Genomic DNA, 19,101 nt, shown 5'->3' with positions numbered 1-19,101 from the left:
GCTGGAGCCGTAATTTGATTGGTTTATAGATCTCGACATGATGTATAATTCGAAGGGCATACGCTATGGAATGTTGTGCGCTTTCATCTGGTAGGCAGTTTTGCCTCGTATTTCATACACACGCTATCTGCCACGTACACGCTTCGTTGTTACTACTGAGTGGCGTTTCGCATGGAGAAGGAGTGACCGCAAACGCGTGCTTTACGTAAAATTCTTCGACGAGGATGGGATTCGAACCCACGCGTGCAGAGCACATTGGATTAGCAGTCCAACGCCTTAACCACTCTGCCACCTCGTCTGCTGGAACTACATCTGCATCTTTGGCGAGTGCTTGCGCAAAGAAGACATCTGTCGATTCGAAAACGCATTCAAAGCACCGTACTGGGCCGGTGTCTGCGTCTAATGCCCAGCTGCAGTGCAGCCGACCAAGCTCCCACTCGCGAATCATTTAATGACAGCATCCGTCCACGTCGATATCCGATCGGGGCAAAATCACCGGCCCATTACTTACTGCAGGAATAAGTATTGTATCGACATGCAGTGTCGTCTAATGCAAATGAGAAATGTGCTGGGCACTCTTTTCCACGACTTGCTGCAACGAAACGGACAGCTCGATACTCTACACTGATATTGCTTGCAAGGTTTTGACGTTCGTCCTAGCCCAAGATTGTCCTGCTGTTTGGATGGAGCTTGGTGTTTGGGCGGCCACTAGCGACGGATGTCTGCAAAGTCAAGTCTCTCCAGTAGGCCCTGCCAAATCGGTTCTGTATATGGCGGCCTGACGCAAAACAAACTGTCGAAAGGCGACAGTTGTGCTACAGATGGTTTATTATAGGCTCGATACGTTAAAATGACTGCGACAGGTATGCACTTAAATATAAATAAGAACTCGTCGTTCGCAAATACCATCATAATCTTTGCTGGAGCCGTAATTTGATTGGTTTATAGATCTCGACATGATGTATAATTCGAAGGGCATACGCTATGGAATGTTGTGCGCTTTCATCTGGTAGGCAGTTTTGCCTCGTATTTCATACACACGCTATCTGCCACGTACACGCTTCGTTGTTACTACTGAGTGGCGTTTCGCATGGAGAAGGAGTGACCGCAAACGCGTGCTTTACGTAAAATTCTTCGACGAGGATGGGATTCGAACCCACGCGTGCAGAGCACATTGGATTAGCAGTCCAACGCCTTAACCACTCTGCCACCTCGTCTGCTGGAACTACATCTGCATCTTTGGCGAGTGCTTGCGCAAAGAAGACATCTGTCGATTCGAAAACGCATTCAAAGCACCGTACTGGGCCGGTGTCTGCGTCTAATGCCCAGCTGCAGTGCAGCCGACCAAGCTCCCACTCGCGAATCATTTAATGACAGCATCCGTCCACGTCGATATCCGATCGGGGCAAAATCACCGGCCCACTTATTTACTGCAGGAATAAGTATTGTATCGACATGCAGTGTCGTCTAATGCAAATGAGAAATGTGCTGGGCACTCTTTTCCACGACTTGCTGCAACGAAACGGACAGCTCGATACGCTACACTGATATTGCTTGCAAGGTTTTGACGTTCGTCCTAGCCCAAGATTGTCCTGCTGTTTGGATGGAGCTTGGTGTTTGGGCGGCCACTAGCGACGGATGTCTGCAAAGTCAAGTCTCTCCAGTAGGCCCTGCCAAATCGGTTCTGTATATGGCGGCCTGATGCAAAACAAACCGTCGAAAGGCGACAGTTGTGCTACAGATGGTTTATTATAGGCTCGATACGTTAAAATGACTGCGACAGGTATGCACTTAAATATAAATAAGAACTCGTCGTTCGCAAATACCAACATACTCTTTGCTGGAGCCGTAATTTGATTGGTTTATAGATCTCGACATGATGTATAATTCGAAGGGCATACGCTATGGAATGTTGTGCGCTTTCATCTGGTAGGCAGTTTTGCCTCGTATTTCATACACACGCTATCTGCCACGTACACGCTTCGTTGTTACTACTGAGTGGCGTTTCGCATGGAGAAGGAGTGACCGCAAACGCGTGCTTTACGTAAAATTCTTCGACGAGGATGGGATTCGAACACACGCGTGCAGAGCACATTGGATTAGCAGTCCAACGCCTTAACCACTCGGCCACCTCGTCTGCTGGAACTACAACTGCATCTTTGGCGAGTGCTTGCGCAAAGAAGACATCTGTCGATTCGAAAACGCATTCAAAGCACCGTACTGGGCCGGTGTCTGCGTCTAATGCCCAGCTGCAGTGCAGCCGACCAAGCTCCCACTCGCGAATCATTTAATGACAGCATCCGTCCACGTCGATATCCGATCGGGGCAAAATCACCGGCCCACTTATTTACTGCAGGAATAAGTATTGTATCGACATGCAGTGTCGTCTAATGCAAATGAGAAATGTGCTGGGCACTCTTTTCCACGACTTGCTGCAACGAAACGGACAGCTCGATACGCTACACTGATATTGCTTGCAAGGTTTTGACGTTCGTCCTAGCCCAAGATTGTCCTACTGTTTGGATGGAGCTTGGTGTTTGGGCGGCCACTAGCGACGGATGTCTGCAAAGTCAAGTCTCTCCAGTAGGCCCTGCCAAATCGGTTCTGTATATGGCGGCCTGACGCAAAACAAACTGTCGAAAGGCGACAGTTGTGCTACAGATGGTTTATTATAGGCTCGATACGTTAAAATGACTGCGACAGGTATGCACTTAAATATAAATAAGAACTCGTCGTTCGCAAATACCAACATACTCTTTGCTGGAGCCGTAATTTGATTGGTTTATAGATCTCGACATGATGTATAATTCGAAGGGCATACGCTATGGAATGTTGTGCGCTTTCCTCAGGTAGGCAGTTTTGCCTCGTATTTCATACACACGCTATCTGCCACGTACACGCTTCGTTGTTACTACTGAGTGGCGTTTCGCATGGAGAAGGAGTGACCGCAAACGCGTGCTTTACGTAAAATTCTTCGACGAGGATGGGATTCGAACCCACGTGTGCAGAGCACACTGGATTAGCAGTCCAACGCCTTAACCACTCGGCCACCTCGTCTGCTGGAACTACAACTGCATCTTTGGCGAGTGCTTGCGCAAAGAAGACATCTGTCGATTCGAAAACGCATTCAAAGCACCGTACTGGGCCGGTGTCTGCGTCTAATGCCCAGCTGCAGTGCAGCCGACCAAGCTCCCACTCGCGAATCATTTAATGACAGCATCCGTCCACGTCGATATCCGATCGGGGCAAAATCACCGGCCCACTTATTTACTGCAGGAATAAGTATTGTATCGACATGCAGTGTCGTCTAATGCAAATGAGAAATGTGCTGGGCACTCTTTTCCACGACTTGCTGCAACGAAACGGACAGCTCGATACGCTACACTGATATTGCTTGCATGGTTTTGACGTTCGTCCTAGCCCAAGATTGTCCTGCTGTTTGGATGGAGCTTGGTGTTTGGGCGGCCACTAGCGACGGATGTCTGCAAAGTCAAGTCTCTCCAGTAGGCCCTGCCAAATCGGTTCTGTATATGGCGGCCTGACGCAAAACAAACTGTCGAAAGGCGACAGTTGTGCTACAGATGGTTTATTATAGGCTCGATACGTTAAAATGACTGCGACAGGTATGCACTTAAATATAAATAAGAACTCGTCGTTCGCAAATACCAACATACTCTTTGCTGGAGCCGTAATTTGATTGGTTTATAGATCTCGACATGATGTATAAATCGAAGGGCATACGCTATGGAATGTTGTGCGCTTTCATCTGGTAGGCAGTTTTGCCTCGTATTTCATACACACGCTATCTGCCACGTACACGCTTCGTTGTTACTACTGAGTGGCGTTTCGCATGGAGAAGGAGTGACCGCAAACGCGTGCTTTACGTAAAATTCTTCGACGAGGATGGGATTCGAACACACGCGTGCAGAGCACATTGGATTAGCAGTCCAACGCCTTAACCACTCGGCCACCTCGTCTGCTGGAACTACAACTGCATCTTTGGCGAGTGCTTGCGCAAAGAAGACATCTGTCGATTCGAAAACGCATTCAAAGCACCGTACTGGGCCGGTGTCTGCGTCTAATGCCCAGCTGCAGTGCAGCCGACCAAGCTCCCACTCGCGAATCATTTAATGACAGCATCCGTCCACGTCGAAATCCGATCGGGGCAAAATCACCGGCCCACTTATTTACTGCAGGAATAAGTATTGTATCGACATGCAGTGTCGTCTAATGCAAATGAGAAATGTGCTGGGCACTCTTTTCCACGACTTGCTGCAACGAAACGGACAGCTCGATACGCTACACTGATATTGCTTGCATGGTTTTGACGTTCGTCCTAGCCCAAGATTGTCCTGCTGTTTGGATGGAGCTTGGTGTTTGGGCGGCCACTAGCGACGGATGTCTGCAAAGTCAAGTCTCTCCAGTAGGCCCTGCCAAATCGGTTCTGTAACAGATGGTTTATTATAGGCTCGATACGTTAAAATGACTGCGACAGGTATGCACTTAAATATAAATAAGAACTCGTCGTTCGCAAATACCAACATACTCTTTGCTGGAGCCGTAATTTGATTGGTTTATAGATCTCGACATGATGTATAATTCGAAGGGCATACGCTATGGAATGTTGTGCGCTTTCATCTGGTAGGCAGTTTTGCCTCGTATTTCATACACACGCTATCTGCCACGTACACGCTTCGTTGTTACTACTGAGTGGCGTTTCGCATGGAGAAGGAGTGACCGCAAACGCGTGCTTTACGTAAAATTCTTCGACGAGGATGGGATTCGAACACACGCGTGCAGAGCACATTGGATTAGCAGTCCAACGCCTTAACCACTCGGCCACCTCGTCTGCTGGAACTACAACTGCATCTTTGGCGAGTGCTTGCGCAAAGAAGACATCTGTCGATTCGAAAACGCATTCAAAGCACCGTACTGGGCCGGTGTCTGCGTCTAATGCCCAGCTGCAGTGCAGCCGACCAAGCTCCCACTCGCGAATCATTTAATGACAGCATCCGTCCACGTCGATATCCGATCGGGGCAAAATCACCGGCCCACTTATTTACTGCAGGAATAAGTATTGTATCGACATGCAGTGTCGTCTAATGCAAATGAGAAATGTGCTGGGCACTCTTTTCCACGACTTGCTGCAACGAAACGGACAGCTCGATACGCTACACTGATATTGCTTGCAAGGTTTTGACGTTCGTCCTAGCCCAAGATTGTCCTACTGTTTGGATGGAGCTTGGTGTTTGGGCGGCCACTAGCGACGGATGTCTGCAAAGTCAAGTCTCTCCAGTAGGCCCTGCCAAATCGGTTCTGTATATGGCGGCCTGACGCAAAACAAACTGTCGAAAGGCGACAGTTGTGCTACAGATGGTTTATTATAGGCTCGATACGTTAAAATGACTGCGACAGGTATGCACTTAAATATAAATAAGAACTCGTCGTTCGCAAATACCAACATACTCTTTGCTGGAGCCGTAATTTGATTGGTTTATAGATCTCGACATGATGTATAATTCGAAGGGCATACGCTATGGAATGTTGTGCGCTTTCCTCAGGTAGGCAGTTTTGCCTCGTATTTCATACACACGCTATCTGCCACGTACACGCTTCGTTGTTACTACTGAGTGGCGTTTCGCATGGAGAAGGAGTGACCGCAAACGCGTGCTTTACGTAAAATTCTTCGACGAGGATGGGATTCGAACCCACGTGTGCAGAGCACACTGGATTAGCAGTCCAACGCCTTAACCACTCGGCCACCTCGTCTGCTGGAACTACAACTGCATCTTTGGCGAGTGCTTGCGCAAAGAAGACATCTGTCGATTCGAAAACGCATTCAAAGCACCGTACTGGGCCGGTGTCTGCGTCTAATGCCCAGCTGCAGTGCAGCCGACCAAGCTCCCACTCGCGAATCATTTAATGACAGCATCCGTCCACGTCGATATCCGATCGGGGCAAAATCACCGGCCCACTTATTTACTGCAGGAATAAGTATTGTATCGACATGCAGTGTCGTCTAATGCAAATGAGAAATGTGCTGGGCACTCTTTTCCACGACTTGCTGCAACGAAACGGACAGCTCGATACGCTACACTGATATTGCTTGCAAGGTTTTGACGTTCGTCCTAGCCCAAGATTGTCCTACTGTTTGGATGGAGCTTGGTGTTTGGGCGGCCACTAGCGACGGATGTCTGCAAAGTCAAGTCTCTCCAGTAGGCCCTGCCAAATCGGTTCTGTATATGGCGGCCTGACGCAAAACAAACTGTCGAAAGGCGACAGTTGTGCTACAGATGGTTTATTATAGGCTCGATACGTTAAAATGACTGCGACAGGTATGCACTTAAATATAAATAAGAACTCGTCGTTCGCAAATACCAACATACTCTTTGCTGGAGCCGTAATTTGATTGGTTTATAGATCTCGACATGATGTATAATTCGAAGGGCATACGCTATGGAATGTTGTGCGCTTTCATCTGGTAGGCAGTTTTGCCTCGTATTTCATACACACGCTATCTGCCACGTACACGCTTCGTTGTTACTACTGAGTGGCGTTTCGCATGGAGAAGGAGTGACCGCAAACGCGTGCTTTACGTAAAATTCTTCGACGAGGATGGGATTCGAACCCACGCGTGCAGAGCACATTGGATTAGCAGTCCAACGCCTTAACCACTCTGCCACCTCGTCTGCTGGAACTACATGTGCATCTTTGGCGAGTGCTTGCGCAAAGAAGACATCTGTCGATTCGAAAACGCATTCAAAGCACCGTACTGGGCCGGTGTCTGCGTCTAATGCCCAGCTGCAGTGCAGCCGACCAAGCTCCCACTCGCGAATCATTTAATGACAGCATCCGTCCACGTCGATATCCGATCGGGGCAAAATCACCGGCCCATTACTTACTGCAGGAATAAGTATTGTATCGACATGCAGTGTCGTCTAATGCAAATGAGAAATGTGCTGGGCACTCTTTTCCACGACTTGCTGCAACGAAACGGACAGCTCGATACTCTACACTGATATTGCTTGCAAGGTTTTGACGTTCGTCCTAGCCCAAGATTGTCCTGCTGTTTGGATGGAGCTTGGTGTTTGGGCGGCCACTAGCGACGGATGTCTGCAAAGTCAAGTCTCTCCAGTAGGCCCTGCCAAATCGGTTCTGTATATGGCGGCCTGACGCAAAACAAACTGTCGAAAGGCGACAGTTGTGCTACAGATGGTTTATTATAGGCTCGATACGTTAAAATGACTGCGACAGGTATGCACTTAAATATAAATAAGAACTCGTCGTTCGCAAATACCATCATAATCTTTGCTGGAGCCGTAATTTGATTGGTTTATAGATCTCGACATGATGTATAATTCGAAGGGCATACGCTATGGAATGTTGTGCGCTTTCATCTGGTAGGCAGTTTTGCCTCGTATTTCATACACACGCTATCTGCCACGTACACGCTTCGTTGTTACTACTGAGTGGCGTTTCGCATGGAGAAGGAGTGACCGCAAACGCGTGCTTTACGTAAAATTCTTCGACGAGGATGGGATTCGAACCCACGCGTGCAGAGCACATTGGATTAGCAGTCCAACGCCTTAACCACTCTGCCACCTCGTCTGCTGGAACTACATCTGCATCTTTGGCGAGTGCTTGCGCAAAGAAGACATCTGTCGATTCGAAAACGCATTCAAAGCACCGTACTGGGCCGGTGTCTGCGTCTAATGCCCAGCTGCAGTGCAGCCGACCAAGCTCCCACTCGCGAATCATTTAATGACAGCATCCGTCCACGTCGATATCCGATCGGGGCAAAATCACCGGCCCACTTATTTACTGCAGGAATAAGTATTGTATCGACATGCAGTGTCGTCTAATGCAAATGAGAAATGTGCTGGGCACTCTTTTCCACGACTTGCTGCAACGAAACGGACAGCTCGATACGCTACACTGATATTGCTTGCAAGGTTTTGACGTTCGTCCTAGCCCAAGATTGTCCTGCTGTTTGGATGGAGCTTGGTGTTTGGGCGGCCACTAGCGACGGATGTCTGCAAAGTCAAGTCTCTCCAGTAGGCCCTGCCAAATCGGTTCTGTATATGGCGGCCTGATGCAAAACAAACCGTCGAAAGGCGACAGTTGTGCTACAGATGGTTTATTATAGGCTCGATACGTTAAAATGACTGCGACAGGTATGCACTTAAATATAAATAAGAACTCGTCGTTCGCAAATACCAACATACTCTTTGCTGGAGCCGTAATTTGATTGGTTTATAGATCTCGACATGATGTATAATTCGAAGGGCATACGCTATGGAATGTTGTGCGCTTTCATCTGGTAGGCAGTTTTGCCTCGTATTTCATACACACGCTATCTGCCACGTACACGCTTCGTTGTTACTACTGAGTGGCGTTTCGCATGGAGAAGGAGTGACCGCAAACGCGTGCTTTACGTAAAATTCTTCGACGAGGATGGGATTCGAACCCTCGCGTGCAGAGCACATTGGATTAGCAGTCTCAACGCCTTAACCACTCGGCCACCTCGTCTGCTGGAACTACATCTGCATCTTTGGCGAGTGCTTGCGCAAAGAAGACATCTGTCGATTCGAAAACGCATTCAAAGCACCGTACTGGGCCGGTGTCTGCGTCTAATGCCCAGCTGCAGTGCAGCCGACCAAGCTCCCACTCGCGAATCATTTAATGACAGCATCCGTCCACGTCGATATCCGATCGGGGCAAAATCACCGGCCCACTTATTTACTGCAGGAATAAGTATTGTATCGACATGCAGTGTCGTCTAATGCAAATGAGAAATGTGCTGGGCACTCTTTTCCACGACTTGCTGCAACGAAACGGACAGCTCGATACGCTACACTGATATTGCTTGCAAGGTTTTGACGTTCGTCCTAGCCCAAGATTGTCCTGCTGTTTGGATGGAGCTTGGTGTTTGGGCGGCCACTAGCGACGGATGTCTGCAAAGTCAAGTCTCTCCAGTAGGCCCTGCCAAATCGGTTCTGTATATGGCGGCCTGACGCAAAACAAACTGTCGAAAGGCTACAGATGGATTATTATAGGCTCGATACGTTAAAATGACTGCGACAGGTATGCACTTAAATATAAATAAGAACTCGTCGTTCGCAAATACCAACATACCCTTTGCTGGAGCCGAAATTTGATTGGTTTATAGATCTCGACATGATGTATAATTCCAAGGGCATACGCTATGGAATGTTGTGCGCTTTCATCTGGTAGGCAGTTTTGCCTCGTATTTCATACACACGCTATCTGCCACGTACACGCTTCGTTGTTACTACTGAGTGGCGTTTCGCATGGAGAAGGAGTGACCGCAAACGCGTGCTTTACGTAAAATTCTTCGACGAGGATGGGATTCGAACCCACGCGTGCAGAGCACATTGGATTAACAGTCCAACGCCTTAACCACTCGGCCACCTCGTCTGCTGGAACTACATGTGCATCTTTGGCGAGTGCTTGCGCAAAGAAGACATCTGTCGATTAGAAAACGCATTCAAAGCACCGTACTGGGCCGGTGTCTGCGTCTAATGCCCAGCTGCAGTGCAGCCGACCTAGCTCCCACTCGCGAATCATTTAATGACAGCATCCGTCCACGTCGATATCCGATCGGGGCAAAATCACCGGCCCACTTATTTACTGCAGGAATAAGTATTGTATCGACATGCAGTGTCGTCTAATGCAAATGAGAAATGTGCTGGGCACTCTTTTCCACGACTTGCTGCAACGAAACGGACAGCTCGATACGCTACACTGATATTGCTTGCAAGGTTTTGACGTTCGTCCTAGCCCAAGATTGTCCTGCTGTTTGGATGGAGCTTGGTGTTTGGGCGGCCACTAGCGACGGATGTCTGCAAGTCAAGTCTCTCCAGTAGGCCCTGCCAAATCGGTTCTGTATATGGCGGCCTGACGCAAAACAAACTGTCGAAAGGCTACAGATGGATTATTATAGGCTCGATACGTTAAAATGACTGCGACAGGTATGCACTTAAATATAAATAAGAACTCGTCGTTCGCAAATACCAACATACTCTTTGCTGGAGCCGTAATTTGATTGGTTTATAGATCTCGACATGATGTATAATTCGAAGGGCATACGCTATGGAATGTTGTGCGCTTTCCTCTGGTAGGCAGTTTTGCCTCGTATTTCATACACACGCTATCTACCACGTACACGCTTCGTTGTTACTACTGAGTGGCGTTTCGCATGGAGAAGGAGTGACCGCAAACGCGTGCTTTACGTAAAATTCTTCGACGAGGATGGGATTCGAACCCACGCGTGCAGAGCACATTGGATTAGCAGTCCAACGCCTTAACCACTCGGCCACCTCGTCTGCTGGAACTACATCTGCATCTTTGGCGAGTGCTTGTGCAAAGAAGACATCTGTCGATTCGAAAACGCATTCAAAGCACCGTACTGGGCCGGTGTCTGCGTCTAATGCCCAGCTGCAGTGCAGCCGACCAAGCTCCCACTCGCGAATCATTTAATGACAGCATCCGTCCACGTCGATATCCGATCGGGGCAAAATCACCGGCCCACTTATTTACTGGAGGAATAAGTATTGTATCGACATGCAGTGTCGTCTAATGCAAATGAGAAATGTGCTGGGCACTCTTTTCCACGACTTGCTGCAACGAAACGGACAGCTCGATACGCTACACTGATATTGCTTGCAAGGTTTTGACGTTCGTCCTAGCCCAAGATTGTCCTGCTGTTTGGATGGAGCTTGGTGTTTGGGCGGCCACTAGCGACGGATGTCTGCAAAGTCAAGTCTCTCCAGTAGGCCCTGCCAAATCGGTTCTGTATATGGCGGCCTGACGCAAAACAAACTGTCGAAAGGCGACAGTTGTGCTACAGATGGTTTATTATAGGCTCGATACGTTAAAATGACTGCGACAGGTATGCACTTAAATATAAATAAGAACTCGTCGTTCGCAAATACAACATACTCTTTGCTGGAGCCGTAATTTGATTGGTTTATAGATCTCGACATGATGTATAATTCGAAGGGCATACGCTATGGAATGTTGTGCGCTTTCCTCTGGTAGGCAGTTTTGCCTCGTATTTCATACACACGCTATCTACCACGTACACGCTTCGTTGTTACTACTGAGTGGCGTTTCGCATGGAGAAGGAGTGACCGCAAACGCGTGCTTTACGTAAAATTCTTCGACGAGGATGGGATTCGAACCCTCGCGTGCAGAGCACATTGGATTAGCAGTCCAACGCCTTAACCACTCGGCCACCTCGTCTGCTGGAACTACATCTGCATCTTTGGCGAGTGCTTGCGCAAAGAAGACATCTGTCGATTCGAAAACGCATTCAAAGCACCGTACTGGGCCGGTGTCTGCGTCTAATGCCCAGCTGCAGTGCAGCCGACCAAGCTCCCACTCGCGAATCATTTAATGACAGCATCCGTCCACGTCGATATCCGATCGGGGCAAAATCACCGGCCCACTTATTTACTGGAGGAATAAGTATTGTATCGACATGCAGTGTCGTCTAATGCAAATGAGAAATGTGCTGGGCACTCTTTTCCACGACTTGCTGCAACGAAACGGACAGCTCGATACGCTACACTGATATTGCTTGCAAGGTTTTGACGTTCGTCCTAGCCCAAGATTGTCCTGCTGTTTGGATGGAGCTTGGTGTTTGGGCGGCCACTAGCGACGGATGTCTGCAAAGTCAAGTCTCTCCAGTAGGCCCTGCCAAATCGGTTCTGTATATGGCGGCCTGACGCAAAACAAACTGTCGAAAGGCGACAGTTGTGCTACAGATGGTTTATTATAGGCTCGATACGTTAAAATGACTGCGACAGGTATGCACTTAAATATAAATAAGAACTCGTCGTTCGCAAATACCAACATACTCTTTGCTGGAGCCGTAATTTGATTGGTTTATAGATCTCGACATGATGTATAATTCGAAGGGCATACGCTATGGAATGTTGTGCGCTTTCATCTGGTAGGCAGTTTTGCCTCGTATTTCATACACACGCTATCTGCCACGTACACGCTTCGTTGTTACTACTGAGTGGCGTTTCGCATGGAGAAGGAGTGACCGCAAACGCGTGCTTTACGTAAAATTCTTCGACGAGGATGGGATTCGAACCCACGCGTGCAGAGCACATTGGATTAGCAGTCCAACGCCTTAACCACTCTGCCACCTCGTCTGCTGGAACTACATCTGCATCTTTGGCGAGTGCTTGCGCAAAGAAGACATCTGTCGATTCGAAAACGCATTCAAAGCACCGTACTGGGCCGGTGTCTGCGTCTAATGCCCAGCTGCAGTGCAGCCGACCAAGCTCCCACTCGCGAATCATTTAATGACAGCATCCGTCCACGTCGATATCCGATCGGGGCAAAATCACCGGCCCACTTATTTACTGCAGGAATAAGTATTGTATCGACATGCAGTGTCGTCTAATGCAAATGAGAAATGTGCTGGGCACTCTTTTCCACGACTTGCTGCAACGAAACGGACAGCTCGATACGCTACACTGATATTGCTTGCAAGGTTTTGACGTTCGTCCTAGCCCAAGATTGTCCTGCTGTTTGGATGGAGCTTGGTGTTTGGGCGGCCACTAGCGACGGATGTCTGCAAAGTCAAGTCTCTCCAGTAGGCCCTGCCAAATCGGTTCTGTATATGGCGGCCTGACGCAAAACAAACTGTCGAAAGGCTACAGATGGATTATTATAGGCTCGATACGTTAAAATGACTGCGACAGGTATGCACTTAAATATAAATAAGAACTCGTCGTTCGCAAATACCAACATACCCTTTGCTGGAGCCGAAATTTGATTGGTTTATAGATCTCGACATGATGTATAATTCCAAGGGCATACGCTATGGAATGTTGTGCGCTTTCATCTGGTAGGCAGTTTTGCCTCGTATTTCATACACACGCTATCTGCCACGTACACGCTTCGTTGTTACTACTGAGTGGCGTTTCGCATGGAGAAGGAGTGACCGCAAACGCGTGCTTTACGTAAAATTCTTCGACGAGGATGGGATTCGAACCCACGCGTGCAGAGCACATTGGATTAACAGTCCAAAGCCTTAACCACTCGGCCACCTCGTCTGCTGGAACTACATGTGCATCTTTGGCGAGTGCTTGCGCAAAGAAGACATCTGTCGATTAGAAAACGCATTCAAAGCACCGTACTGGGCCGGTGTCTGCGTCTAATGCCCAGCTGCAGTGCAGCCGACCAAGCTCCCACTCGCGAATCATTTAATGACAGCATCCGTCCACGTCGATATCCGATCGGGGCAAAATCACCGGCCCACTTATTTACTGCAGGAATAAGTATTGTATCGACATGCAGTGTCGTCTAATGCAAATGAGAAATGTGCTGGGCACTCTTTTCCACGACTTGCTGCAACGAAACGGACAGCTCGATACGCTACACTGATATTGCTTGCAAGGTTTTGACGTTCGTCCTAGCCCAAGATTGTCCTGCTGTTTGGATGGAGCTTGGTGTTTGGGCGGCCACTAGCGACGGATGTCTGCAAAGTCAAGTCTCTCCAGTAGGCCCTGCCAAATCGGTTCTGTATATGGCGGCCTGACGCAAAACAAACTGTCGAAAGGCTACAGATGGATTATTATAGGCTCGATACGTTAAAATGACTGCGACAGGTATGCACTTAAATATAAATAAGAACTCGTCGTTCGCAAATACCAACATACTCTTTGCTGGAGCCGTAATTTGATTGGTTTATAGATCTCGACATGATGTATAATTCGAAGGGCATACGCTATGGAATGTTGTGCGCTTTCCTCTGGTAGGCAGTTTTGCCTCGTATTTCATACACACGCTATCTACCACGTACACGCTTCGTTGTTACTACTGAGTGGCGTTTCGCATGGAGAAGGAGTGACCGCAAACGCGTGCTTTACGTAAAATTCTTCGACGAGGATGGGATTCGAACCCACGCGTGCAGAGCACATTGGATTAGCAGTCCAACGCCTTAACCACTCGGCCACCTCGTCTGCTGGAACTACAACTGCATCTTTGGCGAGTGCTTGCGCAAAGAAGACATCTGTCGATTCGAAAACGCATTCAAAGCACCGTACTGGGCCGGTGTCTGCGTCTAATGCCCAGCTGCAGTGCAGCCGACCAAGCTCCCACTCGCGAATCGTTTAATGACAGCATCCGTCCACGTCGATATCCGATCGGGGCAAAATCACCGGCCCACTTATTTACTGCAGGAATAAGTATTGTATCGACATGCAGTGTCGTCTAATGCAAATGAGAAATGTGCTGGGCACTCTTTTCCACGACTTGCTGCAACGAAACGGACAGCTCGATACGCTACACTGATATTGCTTGCATGGTTTTGACGTTCGTCCTAGCCCAAGATTGTCCTGCTGTTTGGATGGAGCTTGGTCTTTGGGCGGCCACTAGCGACGGATGTCTGCAAAGTCAAGTCTCTCCAGTAGGCCCTGCCAAATCGGTTCTGTATATGGCGGCCTGACGCAAAACAAACTGTCGAAAGGCGACAGTTGTGCTACAGATGGTTTATTATAGGCTCGATACGTTAAAATGACTGCGACAGGTATGCACTTAAATATAAATAAGAACTCGTCGTTCGCAAATACCAACATACTCTTTGCTGGAGCCGTAATTTGATTGGTTTATAGATCTCGACATGATGTATAATTCGAAGGGCATACGCTATGGAATGTTGTGCGCTTTCATCTGGTAGGCAGTTTTGCCTCGTATTTCATACACACGCTATCTGCCACGTACACGCTTCGTTGTTACTACTGAGTGGCGTTTCGCATGGAGAAGGAGTGACCGCAAACGCGTGCTTTACGTAAAATTCTTCGACGAGGATGGGATTCGAACCCACGCGTGCAGAGCACATTGGATTAGCAGTCCAACGCCTTAACCACTCGGCCACCTCGTCTGCTGGAACTACATCTGCATCTTTGGCGAGTGCTTGCGCAAAGAAGACATCTGTCGATTCGAAAACGCATTCAAAGCACCGTACTGGGCCGGTGTCTGCGTCTAATGCCCAGCTGCAGTGCAGCCGACCAAGCTCCCACTCGCGAATCATTTAATGACAGCATCCGTCCACGTCGATATCCGATCGGGGCAAAATCACCGGCCCACTTATTTACTGCAGGAATAAGTATTGTATCGACATGCAGTGTCGTCTAATGCAAATGAGAAATGTGCTGGGCACTCTTTTCCACGACTTGCTGCAACGAAACGGACAGCTCGATACGCTACACTGATATTGCTTGCAAGGTTTTGACGTTCGTCCTAGCCCAAGATTGTCCTGCTGTTTGGATGGAGCTTGGTGTTTGGGCGGCCACTAGCGACGGATGTCTGCAAAGTCAAGTCTCTCCAGTAGGCCCTGCCAAATCGGTTCTGTATATGGCGGCCTGACGCAAAACAAACTGTCGAAAGGCGACAGTTGTGCTACAGATGGTTTATTATAGGCTCGATACGTTAAAATGACTGCGACAGGTATGCACTTAAATATAAATAAGAACTCGTCGTTCGCAAATACCAACATACTCTTTGCTGGAGCCGTAATTTGATTGGTTTATAGATCTCGACATGATGTATAATTCGAAGGGCATACGCTATGGAATGTTGTGCGCTTTCATCTGGTAGGCAGTTTTGCCTCGTATTTCATACACACGCTATCTGCCACGTACACGCTACGTTGTTACTACTGAGTGGCGTTTCGCATGGAGAAGGAGTGACCGCAAACGCGTGCTTTACGTAAAATTCTTCGACGAGGATGGGATTCGAACCCTCGCGTGCAGAGCACATTGGATTAGCAGTCCAACGCCTAAACCACTCGGCCACCTCGTCTGCTGGAACTACATCTGCATCTTTGGCGAGTGCTTGCGCAAAGAAGACATCTGTCGATTCGAAAACGCATTCAAAGCACCGTACTGGGCCGGTGTCTGCGTCTAATGCCCAGCTGCAGTGCAGCCGACCAAGCTCCCACTCGCGAATCATTTAATGACAGCATCCGTCCACGTCGATATCCGATCGGGGCAAAATCACCGGCCCACTTATTTACTGCAGGAATAAGTATTGTATCGACATGCAGTGTCGTCTAATGCAAATGAGAAATGTGCTGGGCACTCTTTTCCACGACTTGCTGCAACGAAACGGACAGCTCGATACGCTACACTGATATTGCTTGCAAGGTTTTGACGTTCGTCCTAGCCCAAGATTGTCCTGCTGTTTGGATGGAGCTTGGTGTTTGGGCGGCCACTAGCGACGGATGTCTGCAAAGTCAAGTCTCTCCAGTAGGCCCTGCCAAATCGGTTCTGTATATGGCGGCCTGACGCAAAACAAACTGTCGAAAGGCGACAGTTGTGCTACAGATGGTTTATTATAGGCTCGATACGTTAAAATGACTGCGACAGGTATGCACTTAAATATAAATAAGAACTCGTCGTTCGCAAATACCAACATACTCTTTGCTGGAGCCGTAATTTGATTGGTTTATAGATCTCGACATGATGTATAATTCGAAGGGCATACGCTATGGAATGTTGTGCGCTTTCATCTGGTAGGCAGTTTTGCCTCGTATTTCATACACACGCTATCTGCCACGTACACGCTTCGTTGTTACTACTGAGTGGCGTTTCGCATGGAGAAGGAGTGACCGCAAACGCGTGCTTTACGTAAAATTCTTCGACGAGGATGGGATTCGAACCCACGCGTGCAGAGCACATTGGATTAGCAGTCCAACGCCTTAACCACTCGGCCACCTCGTCTGCTGGAACTACATCTGCATCTTTGGCGAGTGCTTGCGCAAAGAAGACATCTGTCGATTCGAAAACGCATTCAAAGCACCGTACTGGGCCGGTGTCTGCGTCTAATGCCCAGCTGCAGTGCAGCCGACCAAGCTCCCACTCGCGAATCATTTAATGACAGCATCCGTCCACGTCGATATCCGATCGGGGCAAAATCACCGGCCCACTTATTTACTGCAGGAATAAGTATTGTATCGACATGCAGTGTCGTCTAATGCAAATGAGAAATGTGCTGGGCACTCTTTTCCACGACTTGCTGCAACGAAACGGACAGCTCGATACGCTACACTGATATTGCTTGCAAGGTTTTGACGTTCGTCCTAGCCCAAGATTGTCCTGCTGTTTGGATGGAGCTTGGTGTTTGGGCGGCCACTAGCGACGGATGTCTGCAAAGTCAAGTCTCTCCAGTAGGTCCTGCCAAATCGGTTCTGTATATGGCGGCCTGACGCAAAACAAACTGTCGAAAGGCGACAGTTGTGCTACAGATGGTTTATTATAGACTCGATACGTTAAAATGACTGCGACAGGTATGCACTTAAATATAAATAAGAACTCGTCGTTCGCAAATACCAACATACTCTTTGCTGGAGCCGTAATTTGATTGGTTTATAGATCTCGACATGATGTATAATTCGAAGGGCATACGCTATGGAATGTTGTGCGCTTTCATCTGGTAGGCAGTTTTGCCTCGTATTTCATACACACGCTATCTGCCACGTACACGCTACGTTGTTACTACTGAGTGGCGTTTCGCATGGAGAAGGAGTGACCGCAAACGCGTGCTTTACGTAAAATTCTTCGACGAGGATGGGATTCGAACCCTCGCGTGCAGAGCACATTGGATTAGCAGTCCAACGCCTTAACCACTCGGCCACCTCGTCTGCTGGAACTACATCTGCATCTTTGGCGAGTGCTTGCGCAAAGAAGACATCTGTCGATTCGAAAACGCATTCAAAGCACCGTACTGGGCCGGTGTCTGCGTCTAATGCCCAGCTGCAGTGCAGCCGACCAAGCTCCCACTCGCGAATCATTTAATGACAGCATCCGTCCACGTCGATATCCGATCGGGGCAAAATCACCGGCCCACTTATTTACTGCAGGAATAAGTATTGTATCGACATGCAGTGTCGTCTAATGCAAATGAGAAATGTGCTGGGCACTCTTTTCCACGACTTGCTGCAACGAAACGGACAGCTCGATACGCTACACTGATATTGCTTGCAAGGTTTTGACGTTCGTCCTAGCCCAAGATTGTCCTGCTGTTTGGATGGAGCTTGGTGTTTGGGCGGCCACTAGCGACGGATGTCTGCAAAGTCAAGTCTCTCCAGTAGGCCCTGCCAAATCGGTTCTGTATATGGCGGCCTGACGCAAAACAAACTGTCGAAAGGCTACAGATGGATTATTATAGGCTCGATACGTTAAAATGACTGCGACAGGTATGCACTTAAATATAAATAAGAACTCGTCGTTCGCAAATACCAACATACCCTTTGCTGGAGCCGAAATTTGATTGGTTTATAGATCTCGACATGATGTATAATTCGAAGGGCATACGCTATGGAATGTTGTGCGCTTTCATCTGGTAGGCAGTTTTGCCTCGTATTTCATACACACGCTATCTGCCACGTACACGCTTCGTTGTTACTACTGAGTGGCGTTTCGCATGGAGAAGGAGTGACCGCAAACGCGTGCTTTACGTAAAATTCTTCGACGAGGATGGGATTCGAACCCACGCGTGCAGAGCACATTGGATTAGCAGTCCAACGCCTTAACCACTCGGCCACCTCGTCTGCTGGAACTACATCTGCATCTTTGGCGAGTGCTTGCGCAAAGAAGACATCTGTCGATTCGAAAACGCATTCAAAGCACCGTACTGGGCCGGTGTCTGCGTCTAATGCCCAGCTGCAGTGCAGCCGACCGAGCTCCCACTCGCGAATCATTTAATGACAGCATCCGTCCACGTCGATATCCGATCGGGGCAAAATCACCGGCCCACTTATTTACTGCAGGAATAAGTATTGTATCGACATGCAGTGTCGTCTAATGCAAATGAGAAATGTGCTGGGCACTCTTTTCCACGACTTGCTGCAACGAAACGGACAGCTCGATACGCTACACTGATATTGCTTGCAAGGTTTTGACGTTCGTCCTAGCCCAAGATTGTCCTGCTGTTTGTATGGAGCTTGGTGTTTGGGCGGCCACTAGCGACGGATGTCTGCAAAGTCAAGTCTCTCCAGTAGGCCCTGCCAAATCGGTTCTGTATATGGCGGCCTGACGCAAAACAAACTGTCGAAAGGCT

General features: G+C 48.5%; 21 non-coding genes across 21 annotated transcripts; all 21 read right to left on the bottom strand.

Moving 5' to 3' along the window:
• Window positions 1-216: 216 nt before the first annotated feature.
• Window positions 217-298, bottom strand: Trnas-gcu (transfer RNA serine (anticodon GCU)). The gene has a single exon. It is a non-coding gene; the product is annotated as a tRNA-Ser (tRNA).
• Window positions 299-1,135: 837 nt separating this feature from the next.
• Trnas-gcu (transfer RNA serine (anticodon GCU)) lies at window positions 1,136-1,217 on the bottom strand. Its single transcript has one exon. It is a non-coding gene; the product is annotated as a tRNA-Ser (tRNA).
• An 838-nt stretch (window positions 1,218-2,055) lies between these two features.
• Trnas-gcu (transfer RNA serine (anticodon GCU)) lies at window positions 2,056-2,137 on the bottom strand. Its single transcript has one exon. It is a non-coding gene; the product is annotated as a tRNA-Ser (tRNA).
• Window positions 2,138-2,975: 838 nt separating this feature from the next.
• Window positions 2,976-3,057, bottom strand: Trnas-gcu (transfer RNA serine (anticodon GCU)). The gene has a single exon. It is a non-coding gene; the product is annotated as a tRNA-Ser (tRNA).
• An 838-nt stretch (window positions 3,058-3,895) lies between these two features.
• Window positions 3,896-3,977, bottom strand: Trnas-gcu (transfer RNA serine (anticodon GCU)). Its single transcript has one exon. It is a non-coding gene; the product is annotated as a tRNA-Ser (tRNA).
• Window positions 3,978-4,767: 790 nt separating this feature from the next.
• On the bottom strand, window positions 4,768-4,849 carry Trnas-gcu (transfer RNA serine (anticodon GCU)). Its single transcript has one exon. It is a non-coding gene; the product is annotated as a tRNA-Ser (tRNA).
• Window positions 4,850-5,687: 838 nt separating this feature from the next.
• Window positions 5,688-5,769, bottom strand: Trnas-gcu (transfer RNA serine (anticodon GCU)). Its single transcript has one exon. It is a non-coding gene; the product is annotated as a tRNA-Ser (tRNA).
• Window positions 5,770-6,607: 838 nt separating this feature from the next.
• Window positions 6,608-6,689, bottom strand: Trnas-gcu (transfer RNA serine (anticodon GCU)). Its single transcript has one exon. It is a non-coding gene; the product is annotated as a tRNA-Ser (tRNA).
• Window positions 6,690-7,526: 837 nt separating this feature from the next.
• On the bottom strand, window positions 7,527-7,608 carry Trnas-gcu (transfer RNA serine (anticodon GCU)). The gene has a single exon. It is a non-coding gene; the product is annotated as a tRNA-Ser (tRNA).
• Window positions 7,609-8,446: 838 nt separating this feature from the next.
• On the bottom strand, window positions 8,447-8,529 carry Trnas-gcu (transfer RNA serine (anticodon GCU)). Its single transcript has one exon. It is a non-coding gene; the product is annotated as a tRNA-Ser (tRNA).
• Window positions 8,530-9,356: 827 nt separating this feature from the next.
• Trnan-guu (transfer RNA asparagine (anticodon GUU)) lies at window positions 9,357-9,438 on the bottom strand. Its single transcript has one exon. It is a non-coding gene; the product is annotated as a tRNA-Asn (tRNA).
• Window positions 9,439-10,264: 826 nt separating this feature from the next.
• Trnas-gcu (transfer RNA serine (anticodon GCU)) lies at window positions 10,265-10,346 on the bottom strand. The gene has a single exon. It is a non-coding gene; the product is annotated as a tRNA-Ser (tRNA).
• An 837-nt stretch (window positions 10,347-11,183) lies between these two features.
• On the bottom strand, window positions 11,184-11,265 carry Trnas-gcu (transfer RNA serine (anticodon GCU)). Its single transcript has one exon. It is a non-coding gene; the product is annotated as a tRNA-Ser (tRNA).
• Window positions 11,266-12,103: 838 nt separating this feature from the next.
• On the bottom strand, window positions 12,104-12,185 carry Trnas-gcu (transfer RNA serine (anticodon GCU)). Its single transcript has one exon. It is a non-coding gene; the product is annotated as a tRNA-Ser (tRNA).
• An 827-nt stretch (window positions 12,186-13,012) lies between these two features.
• Trnan-guu (transfer RNA asparagine (anticodon GUU)) lies at window positions 13,013-13,094 on the bottom strand. Its single transcript has one exon. It is a non-coding gene; the product is annotated as a tRNA-Asn (tRNA).
• Window positions 13,095-13,921: 827 nt separating this feature from the next.
• On the bottom strand, window positions 13,922-14,003 carry Trnas-gcu (transfer RNA serine (anticodon GCU)). Its single transcript has one exon. It is a non-coding gene; the product is annotated as a tRNA-Ser (tRNA).
• Window positions 14,004-14,841: 838 nt separating this feature from the next.
• Trnas-gcu (transfer RNA serine (anticodon GCU)) lies at window positions 14,842-14,923 on the bottom strand. The gene has a single exon. It is a non-coding gene; the product is annotated as a tRNA-Ser (tRNA).
• Window positions 14,924-15,761: 838 nt separating this feature from the next.
• Window positions 15,762-15,843, bottom strand: Trnas-gcu (transfer RNA serine (anticodon GCU)). Its single transcript has one exon. It is a non-coding gene; the product is annotated as a tRNA-Ser (tRNA).
• Window positions 15,844-16,681: 838 nt separating this feature from the next.
• On the bottom strand, window positions 16,682-16,763 carry Trnas-gcu (transfer RNA serine (anticodon GCU)). The gene has a single exon. It is a non-coding gene; the product is annotated as a tRNA-Ser (tRNA).
• An 838-nt stretch (window positions 16,764-17,601) lies between these two features.
• Trnas-gcu (transfer RNA serine (anticodon GCU)) lies at window positions 17,602-17,683 on the bottom strand. Its single transcript has one exon. It is a non-coding gene; the product is annotated as a tRNA-Ser (tRNA).
• Window positions 17,684-18,510: 827 nt separating this feature from the next.
• Trnas-gcu (transfer RNA serine (anticodon GCU)) lies at window positions 18,511-18,592 on the bottom strand. Its single transcript has one exon. It is a non-coding gene; the product is annotated as a tRNA-Ser (tRNA).
• Window positions 18,593-19,101: the final 509 nt, after the last annotated feature.

Source organism: Schistocerca cancellata, chromosome 2, assembly GCF_023864275.1.
Source record: "Schistocerca cancellata isolate TAMUIC-IGC-003103 chromosome 2, iqSchCanc2.1, whole genome shotgun sequence".
Classification (NCBI taxonomy): Eukaryota; Metazoa; Arthropoda; class Insecta; order Orthoptera; family Acrididae; genus Schistocerca; species Schistocerca cancellata.
The sequence above is the reverse complement of the archived record's forward strand: the minus strand, read 5'-3'. Positions and strand labels throughout refer to the sequence as shown.